The 19,128-nt window shown below is 43.0% G+C and overlaps 1 protein-coding gene across 5 annotated transcripts in view; it reads right to left on the bottom strand.

Annotated features, from left to right (window-relative positions):
• Positions 1–19,128, bottom strand: part of ANKRD11 (ankyrin repeat domain 11) — a 1,187,914-nt gene that overhangs the window by 972,337 nt on the left and 196,449 nt on the right. The window contains exon 3 of one of the 5 annotated variants that reach the window (XM_078671261.1): positions 3,433–3,541. The exons of the other annotated variants lie outside the window; for them this stretch is intronic. The gene's annotated coding sequence lies outside the window, so the exon portion shown is untranslated. The remainder of the gene's footprint in view (positions 1–3,432; positions 3,542–19,128) is intronic. 5 annotated transcript variants of the gene reach the window in all.

Below are 19,128 nucleotides of genomic sequence, written 5' to 3' on the forward strand. Positions count from 1 at the left end.
CAATTACAAGTTATCCCCTGCCTCAAGCTATTATGTGTTATGTGAAATGTTTACTAAATATTGCCCTTTATTCACATACTTACAATTCTGGTGGAGGTGTGCAGATTCTTTAACCCCTTTAATGCTGCGCACGTTCAGCGGACGTCGCGAGCACTATCTTGGTAATGCTGCGCACGTCCGCTGAACGTCGCGGCCTCGCCCGCGCAATAGAACGTTCCGCACCAGCGCAGAACGCTCAGCGGAGGGGATAAAGTATCTAATGTGTGGCTTCTCATACACTCTTTGCATCTAGAAGGTAGCTATAGTGCAATCTGTGCAGCACACTTGTACCAATAAACTTACCAAGCTAATTTTGTTTACTGCTACATTAAGCGTACATATTCTGTGTTGTGCGGCTGGCTGATTCACCGCTGCCATTTGTAAAGTTGTGCTATTTTACGGACATTGAGCTTCCTAGTCATCATGTCCTGGATCGTGATGAGAATAATTTAAATGCCAGCTGTAGAAGTAGCAAGTTACAGTGAAGGATTCAAACAGATTAAAATGAGCCTAAGGCAGACTTTGAAGATCGATTCTATAACAGAGTACTGTGCTAGACACCTGAATGGGTAGGATAAGGAGGATGGCTTAATCACCATAACACATATAAGAACCAAAAGGACAGGATAAATCTTGTGCATAAACTAGTCTTGTTCTCCCACGTAGCAATTGTATATAGAAGGAAAGGGGCATTTTATGGTTATCACAATGTCTCCCAGTACTGATCATTATTTGTTGATGTGAAGACTTTAAAATCGGTCAGCAAGGCGGCCTGAAGCAGAGGTCTACAAACAGATGCGCCCCCCATAGCGCAAACAATCTCGAACACCCCCCACCAGTCTCATTCCCAATTCCGAGGGACGGGGAGAAGTCACATTCCCAATTCCAGGGCCGCTTCATCCAATGTGCATCCTGAACAAGTTTTTATCACGGATGGGAGAGCGGTCACTGAGGGTGTGCAGAAACACATCGAATATACCGCTGCAAACACTTTACCCCAAGTGTTACAATCAGCTAATTCGGGCACCAGGTTTTTCGCCAGATTTGTCAAAATCCTGTGCTTCTCCATAGGTATGGTATTTGGGAAAAACAGCTTCAAGTTACTCAAATTTCTCGGCAAACCAATAAGGTAGTTCATCCTTATTTTGGGGACGCTTGCCCATTTCAGAATTAACCATCAATGGATTCATGGTCACACCACCTGATGGTTGGGCAGCAACGCCAGGTGGTGCCACCTGGAAGTTACGCGACATGAACTGAATAATAGCTTGATGTATATGCATCAATGAAGTGTGTAATACGTGTAGCTCTGCGACTGAAGCAGTGAGATAAGTTGGGTTGGGTGGCCAAAACGGGCCAAGTGGCCCCATCTATAGATAAGGGGCCTAGACGGACCGGTGTTATAGTGTGTAGAAGGGCGCCATTAAACCATATTTGGTGCTGCCAAGCTGTTAGTGGAACCTCAAGAGATCTAGAAGGTCTATATTCCAGTGGAGTCGCGGTGGCAATATACTCGTGAAACAACTCTTTTCCATCAACTGCCCGAAAGGTGACCCAAAAATAAAATACCTCGTAGCGGAATGCTGGGTCCGCTTCTACAACAAAGATAAGCACAACACCCTCACAATACTCCATATTGATTCAAATAAGCCGTGAGCGGTGCGGGATTAGGAGGCACAATAACAATAGCCATTTTCAATAAAGAATAGAACCTATGCATGGCAGTGCAAATACAGGGTAAGAAACGAGAAAGACCTTTTAAAATTCAAGCTTGAAAATCCTATAAAATATCACAATATAGGAGGTTACACCGTCACAGCTGTCTCCGGAAACAAAAGGGGATTGTGAACAAGCCCAAGCACTACTCAGGAGTCTCGCAGATCAGAACCAGACCAAACATTGACAGTGCCATGTTGCGGAAATTCTGCACATCCACAGAACTATGCGCAGAAAAACAGGACCTCAGTGTATAGGGGTTGTAAGTTTCCTACCACCTTAGTACCCAAAATCCCAAAACAGACTAGCTATAGTGTCAATCATTCTCCTACATAATCACGAAGCTACAAATTATTAGACAACCCAGAATACAACACTCCTGACTCTCTCCGGAATCCCGGTAGCAAGAGATACCCTTTCGCTCACTCACACTTGTCCGCAATAAGGATAGGCAGAGTCACTGTATAGTTCAAAATGTTTATTTTAACAATTGTGCTCTATAATGCAGTATACGAGCCACTACCAGCAGTAAAATACATAAACCTAAAACAGTTAGCATTGTTACAGTACCATAGAATATAAAGGGGGATGTAATCTTAAATACAGTGGAAAAAGGACAACAAGGCCTAACCACCCTCCCCTTGGTAAGTTGAGGTTTATTATATTAAGGAAGATCTCTGGGCCTTGTCAGCAGACTCCATACTGTAGAGCCTAGATGGAAGATTTACATCATAGGAACAGATTAGATCTTCTTTAAAGGAAAGGTCTCTCTCCAAGTGTGTGTGAACAACATGCATACCCATAATATCAAAGCACGAGTTTCAAGCAGTGCAGCAGTGTTTAGCATGTGTTTTCTAGGTGCTAGGGACTGACCAGAACAAAATAACAAGGGGCATGTTTATCGACGTTGCACATCGCGTTCAGACTAAACTCCACAAACAAGCAGAGAACGCAGAAAGTTCTCATGTGAAAGGCACAGAGTCTTCGCAGAATAAAGTCAAGTAGTAACGTGCGCAAAAGCAGTTTCATGGCAGCAGAGCTCATGTTAACTTAGCAATGTCGAGAATGACCCTAAAGGCCATAAAACAGAAGTCTTTAACAAAAGGCAGAGGAGACTGCCCTCGATGCAAGGCAGCAGCTATCATAAGCCCCACCCTCTACGCTCAGCCTGTCGATCATGTTCCCTTAATCTTTGCCATAAAGTTATGGAGGGGTGCGGGGGAGGAGACTTCAAAACATTTTTGCTTAGGGGGGGATTGAGCAAAAATGTTTGAAGACCACATGCCTAAAGGCATTGCATAACAGAGGAAGAAGTCAATAGAGTCTAATCTCTCCATGTCGTTCTCAAAAATGGAACTCGAAAAAACTTTTGCCAACTTGGGCTATTGGAGTCATCTAACAGGCCCATTTTAAAAACTAGGCTCACATGCTTCTAGGTTTCAATTGGAAAGGATAAAACTTGAGCGGATAATCGAAACCAACATGGGTAAAGCTATCACATGGCCCCCTTTACGGAGCGCTAAAATTGCAGAGTGAGGAAGAACCCAGATATCACAAGTTCTAGACTTCAAACCCCTAGCATGCTCTCAGTTTGGAAGAGGAGAAAAAAACAGAACAAGTTACTTGCCTTCGGTAATGCCTCATATGGAACAGAATATTTAGCCACACATTCCTTACCTTAGAATTATCCTGAGGCGTCAGACTGTCGCCTGCTAATCATTCTAAGGGAAGTAATCTGCAGGTAGAAGTCTCTAGCAGATATAGCTGACAGTTCAAGAATTGCGATCTACAAAAGAGGATGGGTCAGAGAATTCGATTTTTGTCAAAAGATTTATGTTTAGAATAAAGAATTTCTACAAACATCTATAGCTGGAGATCCTCAGTGTTTATCGATGTGAATAAAAACAAACAATTAAAATATGAACTAACAGCCCAACTTGGAGATGTTAGCAATGTATGCCCTGGTTGTGCAAGTGCTAGACTTCCGTTGCGCTATGTATGTTGACGGCTTCTACAAAACCGGCTACACACACTAAAAGACTATTAAACTAGTACCTCATCTACATCTTAAATTAACATTTCTATTGCCCTTTGTTTGGCTTCATGCAAACTAAATTAAAATGCATATGTAAACGTTCATTTTTTTGTAGTCACTTACATTCCTACACCCACATTAACACAACAAGCAGTACACTTTCATCACCAAGTGCATTCTCTAGAGCTGTGGTTTTTAACCTTTTGAATTCTGTGGACCCCTACTTAGTCAGTAATGGGGCCCAGGGACCCCCCCGCTAAATTATTACTGAATCCAAGAACACCAACTGAGATTGAAATCCAGGGACCACAGTATAAGCAATTTCGAGGACTTGCAAGGCAAAAAATGCACAAAAATCCTCCATAGTACATACTATAGTCTGCTCAATACACTTGCACTGCTTCCACAAATCCGAGAATACCAACTTTATTTTTAGCCTTCAATTTTAAATTAATTTACAGAACATTTTACAATTTTGCTTCTTTATTTATGAACACTATAGGAGCCTGTTCATATTTAATTTTCTAAACAGCCACAGATCCCCTGAGTAGGAGTCACAGACTCCCAGGGTTCCTAGGAATACAGGTTAAGAACCACTGCTCAAGAGGACATAAGAAAAGATGAAAATCTAGGATCAAAGGAAAAAACAGTTTCACAATGATATTTTCGTAGGTTGAAGTTTATTTGTTTGGTCAATTCTCAATAACCAAACAGAAATGAATGCTCAAATTTCCGAATTTATGTTGACCAGAGGCAAGTACTAGCGAATTGAAATTGGAGGCTGCAATTAATATTTAGTACCCCGATTTTAGAGGCCATGGTAACAACTGCATGTGCTCCACCAACTCTGATAAATTGGCAGTCTAATGGCTCTTGCTTCTGTGTCAAACTGTCATTAGGCAAGCACTATAAAGGAAGTGCAAACACACAATGCCGTAAAACTTGGCGGCGAAAGTTGTGGGTTGTAAAATTACACTCCAAAGATCATGTTTGGCACAATTTTCCATTTGCCTCACCAGACCTAGTGCTAAATGCCGTTTAAGGCCCTCGACTTTGCATCTGTGCTGCAGCTCATTTTCACCTGCCTAACACATGCCACCCATTCACAGCAGCAATGCATAGAACATAGGGCTCCAGCACCCCTTAATGGTAATATAGCAAGAGCAAGTGACACACGGAGGACCTAAGTTGTGAAGGGTATATCTACCGGTAGGGTAAATACTGCATGTTCACATCATTGAGCAGTGATGGGGATGTGTCAAGAGCAGAGGAGCATCCTAAAGACAATGCAATCAAACAGATTAAAATATCTTTCAGGCGTAGAATGTGCACCGTCCAAATCCTCCAGCCCATCTTCCATGAAACCCTAATAGATAGGCCATGTCAGGTGATTCAGGTGTGCTTAGGAGGCTGGTTGTCTTCCAAAAATCACCTCCGCTCCCTGGACAATGAGGGAGAAAGGAGCCGGTCCACCTGCCTGCTGGAAGTTCCAGTTATGTCCAGTGTGTGGGGTTGGGAATCGGAAATGTAAAGGCCAGTGGGAAGTAAGTGAAACATAACTGAGCCCTTGAAATCTCATCAAGCTATGAATTTTACATGTAAAAAATCTTTAATAAAAGCAAGCAATAAATAAGTTAAGCACAAAGCATGCATGCAGTTAAGTGCAGGTTGGACTTCTATCCCAGTGAGGTCACTCAGGAAGTGTGCATGCTGCAGTGGTGTTTGCACCAAAACAAATCCAGTTCCAAAATCAATAGCAATTGCAGAGTTAAGTAAAGGCTGCAAAAATGCATTCAAAGGTTTTATTTTTGTCAAATCAAACCAGCTTGTGTGTCTGTTTGTCAATGACTAAGTCCACTGTTAGTCAACAAATTCTATTAATTAAAAAAAAAAATTAAAAGCGCCTCAGATGGGACAAGAGAGTCTTGCATCACAACCCATCTGTCCATGACACCAAGAACGCCCAATTCACCACCGCCAAAGCAAGCTTTTCATGTCCATGGACTAAAATGTAGAGCTCTGACTCTTTGGCTGCACAAGATAACATTCTCTTGCAGCAGCCATTTCAGAACGCAGGGTAAATACTAGTCTACAGAAGGGAGAACATATTTAAATTAAAGAGAAATTGAGTCCACACTCCTATCCCCAGACCATGGATAGAGGTAACTCAAAGGACTCCTAAATAACAAGGAAACAAGTCAATGGAAGGGGGCTGAACAGATAGTAAGATACCTGGAGTACAGAAAACGGCATTCGACTTTCTCCCCGATTTTAGATGTATCCACAAGTTTTTGGGTTTGCAATCCACTTTGTGGACTTATAAATACATTTGAAGGCCATATAAGGATTACAAGGATTACATTAGTAAAATAAAATAGTCCTTTGGTGTGTCCTTGAATCCAACCTAAAAATTAGGGTGTCACACCTACTGAGCTCAACTTTTTAGAAGTACACCAGATCCACGAGACAGCAGACATGGCACGCATAGCAACAACAGCCGAAATTCCTCTGAGGATCGCAGATAACTGCAGACCATTTGAGAAGTGACAGACCAGTCAGCTTTTGATTTACTGACACCTGAAAACCTGCCTTCTGCCAAGACATATGTAAAGAATCCCTACTCCCACTTGAGTAATAGTAGTGAGTTTTTAGAGAGATTTCTGACAGAAAATGGCACAGCGGAGCCACCAACTGGTGGCAAGATCATCTACTGCTGAAAGAGGGGCAGAAAATGAAGAGGAGGTGGTGTGCACCAGGGAGACAAGTGAGCTGCAAACACAAAGAATCTATGTCTGTATTCGCAGTCTTAGCCAAGCTGGGTTTCGGGAAGAATATTGTGGGTGGATTTGTCTTCTACACTCTGATCCAATAGCACGAGTGGTAGTTAACAACCGCAAATCCCACGATTTCTGCTTTAGTTCGGGGACGAGTTGCAAGAAGAACTCTCCGTTCCATGTAAAATAGCTGTGGTATAGGGTGTATTGCAACAATTCTAGTAGTAAGATTTTTAATTCCTCTTTAATGGGATGGTGCCACCAATCGCAAAGATCTTCTATCTACCAACACAAGACAAAAGTCAACTTACAGATCCGTTTTTGTGTCAAAATTTTCAACCAGGAGTTCACTAATCAAAAAGATAATTTTGAAAAATTGGCAAATGATCCAATGTGACCAGACTTCAACAGGATTTTCAACCATGTGCCACTTTTTGCTTACCAGAGGTCAAAGAACATCAATGATCTACTGGAAGCCACACCCACAGCAACTGGATTGAGATATACTGGAACCAAACCATGCTTGAATTGCAGTCATTGCCATAACGTCATCTAGGGGAACTCACTCAATCATCCCACATCAGGGAAAACTATTAGGCTGTTCACTAATGCCACATGCGACTCAAAAAATCTGGTCTATCTACTGAAATGCCCATGCGGCTTACCGTATGTAGGAAAAACCGTAAGAAAAATTAAAGTTCGCCTTACCGAACATAAGAGCACTATCAGGAACAAGGTCATGAAGTCCCCCTTTGATGCACACTTCATTACCAATAATCACATCATCAGTCAACTTGGATTTCTTGTTTTGGAGGTTGTCCCTGTTAGACAGGGTATTGACAACAGAAAGACTCCTACAACGCGAAATCATATGGATAAAAAAACTGGACGCTTGCCAGCCCAAGGGTCTCAATGACAGGATGGAATACAGTTGTTTTCTTTAACATGCTGCTCTTTATTTTTGTATCTTGTATTCTCATGATTCCGTTAAGTATGTTTTTCATTTTATGAGTATGTACATTATATTTTATTATCATTTTGTATTCATCAAGAACCTGTTACATGGTCCTTGTCTACCAGACACATTCCAACTATATACAGCCCTCCAGGTTTGTTTTTTGCCAACTTTGACACTTACACATAGGGTTTTATACAGGGCTCTAAAAAATTTCCTGTTTCACCAGCTATATGACCGCACGTTCTCCTTTATCCATCCGTATTTTACACTGTATGTGTGTTCTACACAATACCCAGCACAAGCCATTCACTTTACTGTTCGTATATCTTACACTTCACCGACTACACAATACGATACTGTCACAACATGGCTGCCACACAATCGAGTCCTTCCTCGTTTTCTAGTAACCTTTTAAACACTCCCGACGCATGCGCACCACACACCATCTCGAGCTTTGAGACTGGAGCTGACCGCCGGAGCTACTGACTCGTCACGAATTTATATGCGGTAAGATCGTAATTTTCTCCAGCATTTAATAGTTTACATGCACAGGCAGTATTATACTCCACTGAATGGTGAACAACCTTTACAACGAAACTTTTACAACGCACTACCATTACAACGCAGGCATTACAACGCAAACCATTACAACGCATTGCGCTGGGGGGCGCTCTAGGATAGGGAATAAGTTTAATTTTCTATCTAACACCTTCCCTAGTGTCCACGGGGACTGGAGTTGTAATAGAAAATTAAACTTTTCACTATCCAGCACCTCTAAGCGCTATGCGTCGTAAAGGTTTGCGATGTAAAAACCGCGTTGTAAAGGCATGCGTGGTAAAAGTATGCGTTGTAACGTCATACATCCCCACTGAATTCACCTAAACACGTCATTACTTCGAGCACTGAGTCACACGGCCCATATTTGATAGGACCGTTTATAGTTCAATCACACGGCGTCACGCCATTCACGGAATCATGCACCTTATTTTTGTGATGGTAATCTTCTTCAGGTTTTATTAACCACCTTTACGGGACACTGACACACTCGTTTGACAACGTATCTTTCCACATAAACTCCGACTCGGCTTGCCGATCAATACCGTTGTTAGCTCTGCATGTCGCCATTAACATCACAGCCACCTGCACCGATCGTCAAGATTTATAGCACTTTTTACCGTCCCCATGCATGCGCACTTTACGTCATCAGCATTTGGAAGAGTAACCACACCTGAACATTACATTACAAACTGCATTTTTTTACTTTCAGATCGTACACTAATTCCCTGATGAAGGGCACGAGTCCCGAAATGCATAGGGATGTACATTTCGCAATTTGATTCTTTATGAAATGAAGAAGCGACATTTACTTCTTTTGAAAATTGATTCTTTGTGGAATAATTTTGAATGTTACAATGAATTGACCCTCATGAACCTTTGAAGATTAAAAATAGACCATTGTTTGGAACAAATATGAATGGAAGTTGAGTACATTATTTAACTTAAATGGATCACAATTGAACTAAAGTTAGGGACAGCGTCTCACAAGGAGTGCCAGAAGGGCACAGTGTCGTTTGGTCGACACTGCACCTATTGTTGTTTCAACCCACAGATCTTACCACGTACATCACGCAGTGGGCAACACTTGCTTTTATGATAGCGAAGCGGAACATTGCACAATTGTGGGGTGCCAGTCAGCCACCCCGGGTGGGGAAGTGGAAAGAAGATCTAGACTGGTGCATGTTCAGAGAGAAATCGGTCTTCATTGCACGAGGTTGCCCAGGGAAATGGAGTAAGATTTGGGGAGCGTGGAATGAGTATAGAGGCGACATCTGTCCCCCATCAAGAAGACAGGGTGAAATGGAAGCTCCTGAAACCCCCTGATCAGCTGAATGTAATATTGGTTATTTATTTTGCTAAAGTGATTTTGCCTCTGCATTGGAAATGCCAGTCTGTATGTGCTCATATTATGGTCAATGGTCGACTGTTTAATAAATAGAAATATAAAAAAAAAAAAAAATCTTTGTCTGAAAACGTTTCACTCCCCCTAAGGGTGAGAAGCAGCTAAATGCAGGCACTGCCTCCTGCAACCTCCGTAAACAGAAGATCAACCAAGGACACCAGGACTCTACTTGTTAGGCACCTATACCATGCACAGAAACCTCAATTCTAGGCAGGTGAATAAGCACACTAGTTGTCAGTTGGAGAAGAACTGGGCAGAGGATGAACGGAGTGGCAGTCTGCCAAGATTGCCCTAGGATTTGTTGGACCACCAGGCATATGACATTAACGCACATTGAAGTCTCTTCCTCCTATATTGCACGGAATGCAAGGTGCAAAAAAAAAATAAGGGCAATAAAAGATGAAGTGCTACAAAAATACCACTATTTAACACCTTGACAACGGCGCAAATTCCGCAGCGGTGCTGGAGAATTAATGAGTGGGTGGGGTTCGGACGGCCCACGGGCCGTCCTCTGCACACGCCCACTGACGTCGGCACATGGAACAGGTTAAAAAAAAGTTTGAATTTACGATTGTCAACAGTGGGGGGGGGGGAGATAAAAACAGAAACCTATAAACTAATAAACGAGCATCTAGTATTAAAGAAAAAAAAATGATTCTTTTGAGAACCATCTATAGAAAAAACAAACAAATAGCTTACCAGGCAACCCAACCTTTTTGGCCATGAGCCACTAAGGTTGGACACCATTTAGGAGTTGTGCATAGGACCTGGATATTAGACGATCTCAGATTGGACAGCCTATGGCGGGTTCGGCACATTGCTTTGTCTAAGTCCAGATGCTGCACCAGACACAAGCACATGGCCAACGGCTGTGCATAGAGAAGGTTGCTTGCCTGTGCCCAACTCCTCCAAACCGCCTCAGTATACACAACATTAAAAAAAACAAGTATTTGCAATGCAATAGGTCTCGCTTAACTAAAAGTTTTGAGCTACTGGCGTTGCAAACAACGACGTTCGTTAAAGATTATTTTTTTTTGCTAAAAAATATCCCAGCAGTAGTTTATGTGGCTAATAGAGGTCCCTTTACAACTCCATAGGGACACCTAGTAACAGCCTGTGGTACTGCACCCTATTCTTGCTTCGTGTGCTTTATTTTATTACTTATTTTACTGCTGTTTTATTTTTTTTTAACAAAAGAAAACTAAAACATCATTTGCAAAGCCAATAGCTCAAATTTTCAGTAATGCAAGACCTATTGCATGGGTGTGTAGGAGCGAAAAATCTGTTTGCGGTGTCCGGTGTTGGGAACAAATTACAAGTATAGCTCATATGTTGATATGCAAATATTGGCCCCAGGAAGTTCAAACGTTAGTCATTCTGTGAGGGTCGAGGGACCTAGTGCCAACAAACAATTTGACCTTGGAGCGCAAATACACACACACACACACACACATATATAATTTAAAAAAAAGGAAAGCTAGTTTGCAGCAAAAAGATTCTCAAAAAAGCACATCATGGTAGTCACTGGCACCAGAGGCTACCAACTTTGTTTGTGGATGTTTTCCTTGCAGAGAGCAGAATGCGGTCGCTCAGAGTGAAGTAAGCCAATGACTGAAGTGAGCTAACCGACTGACCCATGCTGAATGCTGCAGTGGACCAAAGAAAACTATGAATGACATGAGAAACCAGTGTACGAAGAGGGTTGGCTGGAGGTCCCTAAAAGTACATACACAATAACAGACAATTTTAGTGAAATATACAGCTATTAGCTAACAGACTTAAAATAAAGAGTCAAAGAGGTCCCGGAATCGTTCCTCCTGTCTCGCTCTCAGCTGTTCCAGAAACTCATACCATACTATATTTGCAAAAACAAATGCATCACACTCAGCTTAAGAATATCATAGTGAGGCGTCAATGCCCCTTGTAAGCAGATCCATCTTGAATTGCTGCAATCCTTGTAGTTGCTGCAGCATGTATCAACTGAATTCTGAAAACAAACTACCTTTGTATTCACTGACGAATTGCTCTTAGGTATTTTGCCTTTGCAGCCTCTGAGATGTGCCCCCTTTCCCAGTGAGTAACTAGAAGGGTCACACACCGGCAAACTTAGAGATCAGACTGCAATTACCAGAACAGCGAAGCCACATTGGAAAAAATTCTTGATTGACTCAACAACCCTCCTCTAATAAGAAAGGAACACAAAGTACCTTAGCTCAAATCGCTATCCAAGGTTTCAAAATTCTCCTCCACATAAGCCACTGATGGCACCACATATTAATCCACTAATAGCACCTCAATTTCTCTGCATCAGCTTCTTTCACAGTAACTACAATACACAGGAATTGCTGGTGCAAAAGGTACACTTTTGTGTAATTCTTGGCCACCTGTTCCTTTTTTTCTTCTGAAACTTCTTGCACTGAATACACTTCCTCATGGAGTGAGAACCTACCTGTAATTTGGAGTATGGCCATGAATAAGGCTTCACATCAAATTAAGCCAGGGCCATTAAGCTACAAGCAAAATCTGGTTGACTCGCATTCTTATCTCGGTATACAGACCGATTAAGGGATTTCAGTTTACATTCTTATGGTGGCGTTATGTGGTGGGATGCGTTTCATCCATATTCAAACTTGCCAGCAGCAATGTATGTAATGTAATTTGTAATTTGTACTTGTAAAGCGCACTAATACCCATGGGCGTCCTGGCGCTGTAACGCATACCGCTGTGGAACCCTTCCTGGCTTTTCCCTGTGAAATGTCCACTCCTGGGCACCCCTAAGGTAAAGCCAGGCACCCCAGCGCTGTTGGGGCCGTGGTGGAGATTAAGCAAGCTATTGCCCAGAGTTGCAGAATGGGACCCATGATTAGAATAGGCACCGAGGCGAGAATGATCAGGTCCGAGAAAATTGAGCCCAAGACCCGCCGAGGCGGGAATTGAACCCTGGTCCCGGGCCAGACCTCTGCATCAGGGTATGCCGCTCTAACCATTGAGCCACACTTCTCCACCAGTCTAGTATTTTACAATATCAGGCTGTTTGTCTTCTTGCAGGCAGGCACTTCAATCAGCAGGGGCCTGGAAATAGTTGCATGTCTTCTCAGTCCTCATTCCGATCCACTGTCCTGTAAACCTCGGCGCCACTGCTAACCAGAGCACATGAGGGCCCTTGCCTGGAGCTGGATGCACCGGCAGGGCTAGTTTCGGCTTCAGTTCCATTCGGTTGCCAGGTGTCCACTGGGTAGGGAGTGGTATGGTTGCTTGGGGAAACCTCTACTGAAATACCAGACTATATGGTGCATATTCCACCTCAATTCCTCGCGAAATGAAGCTGAAAAATACAAGCGACTGCTCACAAATGGGGTACTGATTCTGCCATTCGCTGGGCAAAGTGCACCCACAAGTATCGATATTTTGAAAATAAAGCTCATTCATCTTTATTAGTGGGAGATTTTTTTTTACGATTAATCAAACACAACAGGCACATTAAGGACTACTTAAAACTGGAACAAACTAATGAACATGGTAAAAACAAAATGGAAATAAGGGTAAGTACTATTTAAAAAAAAAATAAAAAAAATTATCAAACCTCTCAGGTTGAAGGAGTAAAATAGACAACTGAAACACCTGCTCAAATTCCAGTGACCAAATGAATGAAAAAAAACTCCTGTATTTTACTATACATGAAGATTTTTACTTCAAAGAACGCAGCTCCCACATACTGCAAATAACTAAGAGGTCCTTCCCTACAAGACCGGACCAGTAACTGACAGTTAACTTTATTCCAGGTGATGACCCAATAGGAGTGAGGGTATCAAACAGCCTTCGAAGCAATTGATTAAGAAAATTTTTCTGGGTCAAGCATCAGAAGTATTTTCTTAATAAGAGTCAATGTCTGGACGCAAGAAAAGTTTCTAATGCAATCACAAGTTATTTAGCATGCTGATGTCGAAATAATGTAAAAGCGGACCATACAATTTCATACCACCCAGCAGTCACACACTTCTAATAAAAATACCACATGGACATTGGTTTACTCTGTTCCTATCATGGGCCTAACTAGGCCCAGCCAAGCAAGGGGATGCCGTTTTTAGGTCTCGCCTAGCGATTACAGCGCGAGACACGGTCGCCAGCAAGATCTATTGCAACTGACTTGCCTCAGAAGGGAGACAAGACAGTGGCACACGCATTCCGGACTGGAAATGTGAACGCGCGCTAGCATGCTCTGTGAGCCGTCCCCCTTCCGCCCTCAGCAGCCTCATGCACTGTCACTTTCCATTGTCCCCACGGGGAGGGCTCGCAGAGCATGCTAGCACGTGTTCGCATCTCCAGTGCAGCCTACACAAGATACCCAAGACGTGTCAGCGCAGGGGCGCTTAAAATAAAATATGCCTCCGATGGAGTTGCCCGCAACGGCGGGACCGCTCCGGACAGGCACTCGGTAGTGCCAGCATACAGCCCCACTCACCGGGCTGCTGTGCAGACTTCTCAGCGGCCTGAGCGGGGTTCTAATGTGCCGGCCTACAGGGGCTCCCTCAGCATACAGGAGCCCTGCATTAACACAACCCGCCTCTTCACTTCACCCGGGCCCCCTCCTGGGACCCAGGACTTCTCAGGACTTCCACCGCTACCACGGGGCTCTCCTTTCCTCATGGGAGCCGCCCCGCATGAACGAGCCACACCAGCTTTTTCCGGACGAGTCACAGGCCCCGTTATCACCAGAGAGAGCGTAGTGTGCTGAGACTGGGCGGGAACTGGAGCGACACCTCCTTCAATCTCACAAACACACTCCCTGCTCATGTAGAAGAGCAGCACAGTCTCCATGGTGACGTGTCTGGTTACGAATTAGTTGGCAGGGCTAAGGGTCTAATTTGAATAGTCTTTTTCCCCCAACAACCACAACAACAGCCTGGCAATAGCGAAATGAATGACCCTTTCAGGCTAGATGCAACAGCGCTAGCAGCAGGGGAAGATGTCAAGCGAGCCTGGGGTCAGATTGTCTCCGAACCAGCCTTGACTTAAATACAAATGTCGGTTTCATCGCTGATGAGTTCAACGTCCCTTAGTTTGTGGCACCCACTCTTCTTTTGCAAACAAACTTTGAAAACTGACATCGCCCCAGCCCTGTTGCAGCGTGCCCGTGACACCGGTCACCCACACCGTGCCCCTACTGTTGAATGTACAAAGAGATCCGCACAGGGTGCAGCCTTAAGACCTGGCAGCGCGTTCGGGGGCGTGTAAAATGTCTGCCAGGCTAGGTTGCCTAAGGCTGCCAGTAGCGAGTCGACTTTGAGAAGAGTGCTGTGTAATGGTGAGCAGGATGTTTTTACACACGCCCTTTCCTTGTTAAAGTCCTCGTTCTGGGTTCCATTTCACATCAGCCTAGTTACAAGGGAACACTTCCCAATACAGCAAATACGTTGAAGAAAGGTTCGGGTATGAGCAGGGTTTTAAGTGGAATGAAAAAACTAGGGGTCTCTCAAAGGGTGTGGCCAATGTAATTCAAGGAGTCGCTTAAAACACGTTAAGCTAAAAATCTGTGCTTAGCATAGTGTGCCGCCCCGACTTGTATTTTGCTGTTTCTGTCACTGCATCCAGATATATGAAGCAACAAGTAACATCATACCTACAACAAGTCAGGACTATTGGCTTGGTCAATGGTTGTTAGTAGCATAAGATAAATAAGCAGCAACTATGGCTTGTATATAATATTGAAAATGCTTTCACTTAAAGCCCTGGTGACACCACAACAAAGTTGCTGCTCCTGAGTTTCAAAAAGAGAAGGGAAATCCTTTAAAGAGAGTCTTTTTCTCTGGATTTCCCCAACAACGCTCCCCTGGCATAACGTCATGCCATAACTTCCCCACTAGTGAGAAGTGAACAGTGTGAGCACGCCACATGATGTGCCTGCTGTCACTGCAGTGTGAAAAAAACGGACCGCCAGGGCATAAAACAGAGCCCAATATAGACCAGTTTCGAGGCCTCCTTTAAAAAACTGCCGGTGCTCAGACCCGGTGAGATCCAGCCCACTTAAAGCCCTGGGTATGAGCCTGAAAGCTACATAATCCCTGTGATCAGTGGTCGAAGAGGGGGAAAAAAAAAACATAGGGGAACTGTGGTTGGAGAATGCTAGGAATTTTTCAGTGGGCGGTGTGAAATGTGTGGCTGGAAAGAGCAATACATCCCAATTTTTAGTATTTGCCATTTCACTGACCAGTTACAGCGTATTATGTTATTTAATTGATCCAATGGATATGCAAGTTAATTTAAGGTTTTTGGCATTAAAATACATTCACCATGTGGGATGTGTTTCCAATCATATAATGTCCCAAATTCACTTAAAAGTGGAATCATAAGCAATTTTTTCTCCGAATCATGAAGTTTTTCATCAGCACTTCTTTTTTCCGCAAGAGAAGTTTAAACATGAATTGCAAAATATCCTAGTTTTCAAATGTTTTCCACATAATTATGGCTCTGCCATATTTGCCACATAATGTATTAACTTAAATTGTTTGCAGCTCAAACGGATCAAAAGTTACAAAAAATCTGACTTGCTAAGAAGTAGACTGCCATTTGCAAAGCTTGAACTGGTCACATTTCTCATTGCTGCATTTGTATGTTACACTGGTGCTAATGAGGCAAAATCTAGCGAGAGAATGTTAGTATTTGTAAAAATTTCAAAATTATAAAGTGTCAGAATCAAAATTAATCTACACATCAAAGCAGTTCATATTCCTCACACCAATATGGCAGTTTAAAACTGGCATGTTCAAGAGATTGTCCTTCAAACAAGTAGAACCAGAGGCCCAACATGTGGCACCCTATATCGGCATGGATTTACAATAAAGCAGGAACAAAATCCTTTGGCACATTGTTTCATAGACTGATTACCACACCTGGTTAGGCAAAGTTCTACCCCACGTATAAATACAAACATGATTTGGCCACAGCATAACATGCCACATTTTTATAGTCAACTATACTCAGTGCCTCCACCACCACCACAACAACATCCACCACAGTTAGCCCCAATATCTGCAACAGAAAGCCCTTATCAACAATCCCATTGCCACCAATTCTCAACAATTCCTCCATCAACTCAAATTTTGCACACACATCAACTACCATCACTGCCCCCTTCATCAACCCCACTGCTTCCATCCACTTCAACTTCCTACTCATGTAACCCTTCATATTCACCCGTGCCATTAGTATTCTCATCAATGCCTCCACTACTATCTTGACATCAGTCCCCACATTTTCAGAGTCCTCCATACTCAGCAATGCTTCTACCGCGTCCAACACATTCTCCTGGTGATTTCACTTCATCTCCTCCATCTTAGTCTTAATGGAGACTTTCCTCAGAGAAAGGTGATGAGTTAAATGCCACTCCCAATGAAATTTGATTGTATGATCTGCAGCTTTGTTGGCCTAACGGCTAAGGCGGTCGATCTCAGAGCTGGGGAACCAGGTTCGAGTCTCGGCTGCAGCACACAACATCCTGTGTTTCTGGGCAAAACACAATCTCCCCGTGCCTATTAAAGATGAATGTGTGCACATGTAACGCAACTGGTGCTCGTGTAAAGCGCTCTGATACGCGATAGCTTTAGGTCAAGCTCGCTCTATAAAAAAAACTCTGTAGAAAAAAAAACTTGTGTTATTCTTTCCCTCCTTTTCAATTCAATCATTTATAGGTCAAAATATAAATACATAATTTTTAAAGCGTGAACGCTATATTTCCAGAAAATTTGCTATTGGTTACTTATTTTTGGGTATAGGCAGTGAAACATATTAGAGATGACCTGTAAAAAATGTGTTTCAAAATATCTGTTCCATCTGTTGGCCAGTGCCACTCATTTGTCGGATATGTAGCAGTTCCTTATTTAGATATTGACAGAGGATTCAGGCCTTGGACCCACAATTATAAGATTGATTAGATACAGCTGTTCTGCTATTTAGATGTCAGAATCCATGTCCTTTCTAGAAGCTTGCCAATGGAGTGGCCATACTTGTTACCCGATTGCAACATGCTTCGTTGCCGAGACAGGGCAACAGTGGAGCCCATAGTTTTCCTTTCCTTGCCAGAGGTCTTCAAACTGGGGGGGCGGGCCCCCCTAGGGGGGGCCTTGAGTGATTCCAGGGGGGCCCCAGGCTGTGCCCAAAAGAAGCATTATGCTCACAGCAGTGCTTTGTTTTAAGCATGTAAGAAAAAGAGCAGCTGTAGCTTCTCTGTAATGTGCCATCACTAACAGCTTTTGTTATTTATATCAGACTGGGAGAAGGTGTCGGAAGGGACTCCAAATATTCTTCTACACCCCCACCCCCATTTCTATTAATCACACTGGGTATTTTTAACCGTTAGTAAGGCCTGCCTGACCACAATAGTATGTTTGGCAATCATGTATTTGTGTGCATTTTTGAAACACCAAGAGGATTTAACTGGAATGTGTAAATAGGTCTCCTGTTTAAATAAATTGAGACATACTTAAACATTGCCAATTTAATGGAATTATTGTGAAAAGTTCTGAGGCGGGGGCCCGATTAATTAGATTTTTTCACTGGGGGGGGCGCGGCGTTAAAAAGTTTGAAGACCACTGCCTTAGAGGGTCAACTAGGGTTTCCCTAATTACCCCCCTCACACACCTTGACCCTTCCTGCACCTAAGCAGCTTGTAAGCTATTCCTCTGATGTTCTTGCGCATGACAAATAATAAAACAAGCATTTGCAATGCAACAGGTCTCGCATTTGTGAGAGTTAAAGCTATTGGCAATGTAAATGACAATGCCTTTTATTTATCTGTTTTGCTAATTAACACATAAATAAAAGGCACTGTCATTTAAATTACCAATAGCTTTAACTCTCGCAATACGAGACCTGTTGCATTGCAAAAATGCTATCATAAGTGTGCGAACACTGGATGGTAGAAATGTTGCCTCACAGAAATGTATTGGCAATGCAAGTTTTGGCCAAACGTTTGGGATTTCCACAGCAGTCTGGGGGGAAAAGAAAAACAAGCATTTACAATGCAATGGTCTCGGCATCATTAAAGGTAGAGCTATTGGCATGGCTCATGACATTTCTTTTTTTTAAAATCATCAATAAATGGCATTGTCATTTACATTGCCAATAGCTTAATCGTTAAATAAGTGGCATTGTCATTTACAATGCCAATAGCTACACCCTACACAGAGCCACCCTCACACAGACAAGACAGAGCCACCCACACATAGAGCCACCTACAAAAAAAATAAATGGCATTGTCATTTACATTGCCAATAGCACAACCAGGGGGGCAGAGGCAAGAAAAATGGCACAATCAGGGGAGCAGAGGTAAGAGAAATGGCACAATCAGGGGAGCAGAAGCAAGAAAACGAGCACAATCAGGGGGGGCAGAGGCAAGAAAAAAACGAGTGCAATCAGGGTACCATCTCAGAGTAATTAGACCTTGGATCAGTGAGAGTCAACTCACATTCAAGCATGCGCACTCCCTAAGATGATTATTATACCAAAGAGCTGTCCCTACAGCATTCAGCCACTCATCCTCCTTAGTATCTCAGGGTTATTGCACCACACGGTAGTAAGAGCAATAATAAACGATTTATCCTACCTGACACGGTATCTTGTTTCACCACAGAGCTGCGACAGTTGCCGT

The sequence above is a fragment of the Lissotriton helveticus genome, chromosome 12 (assembly GCF_964261635.1).
Source record: "Lissotriton helveticus chromosome 12, aLisHel1.1, whole genome shotgun sequence".
NCBI classification, from domain to species: Eukaryota; Metazoa; Chordata; class Amphibia; order Caudata; family Salamandridae; genus Lissotriton; species Lissotriton helveticus.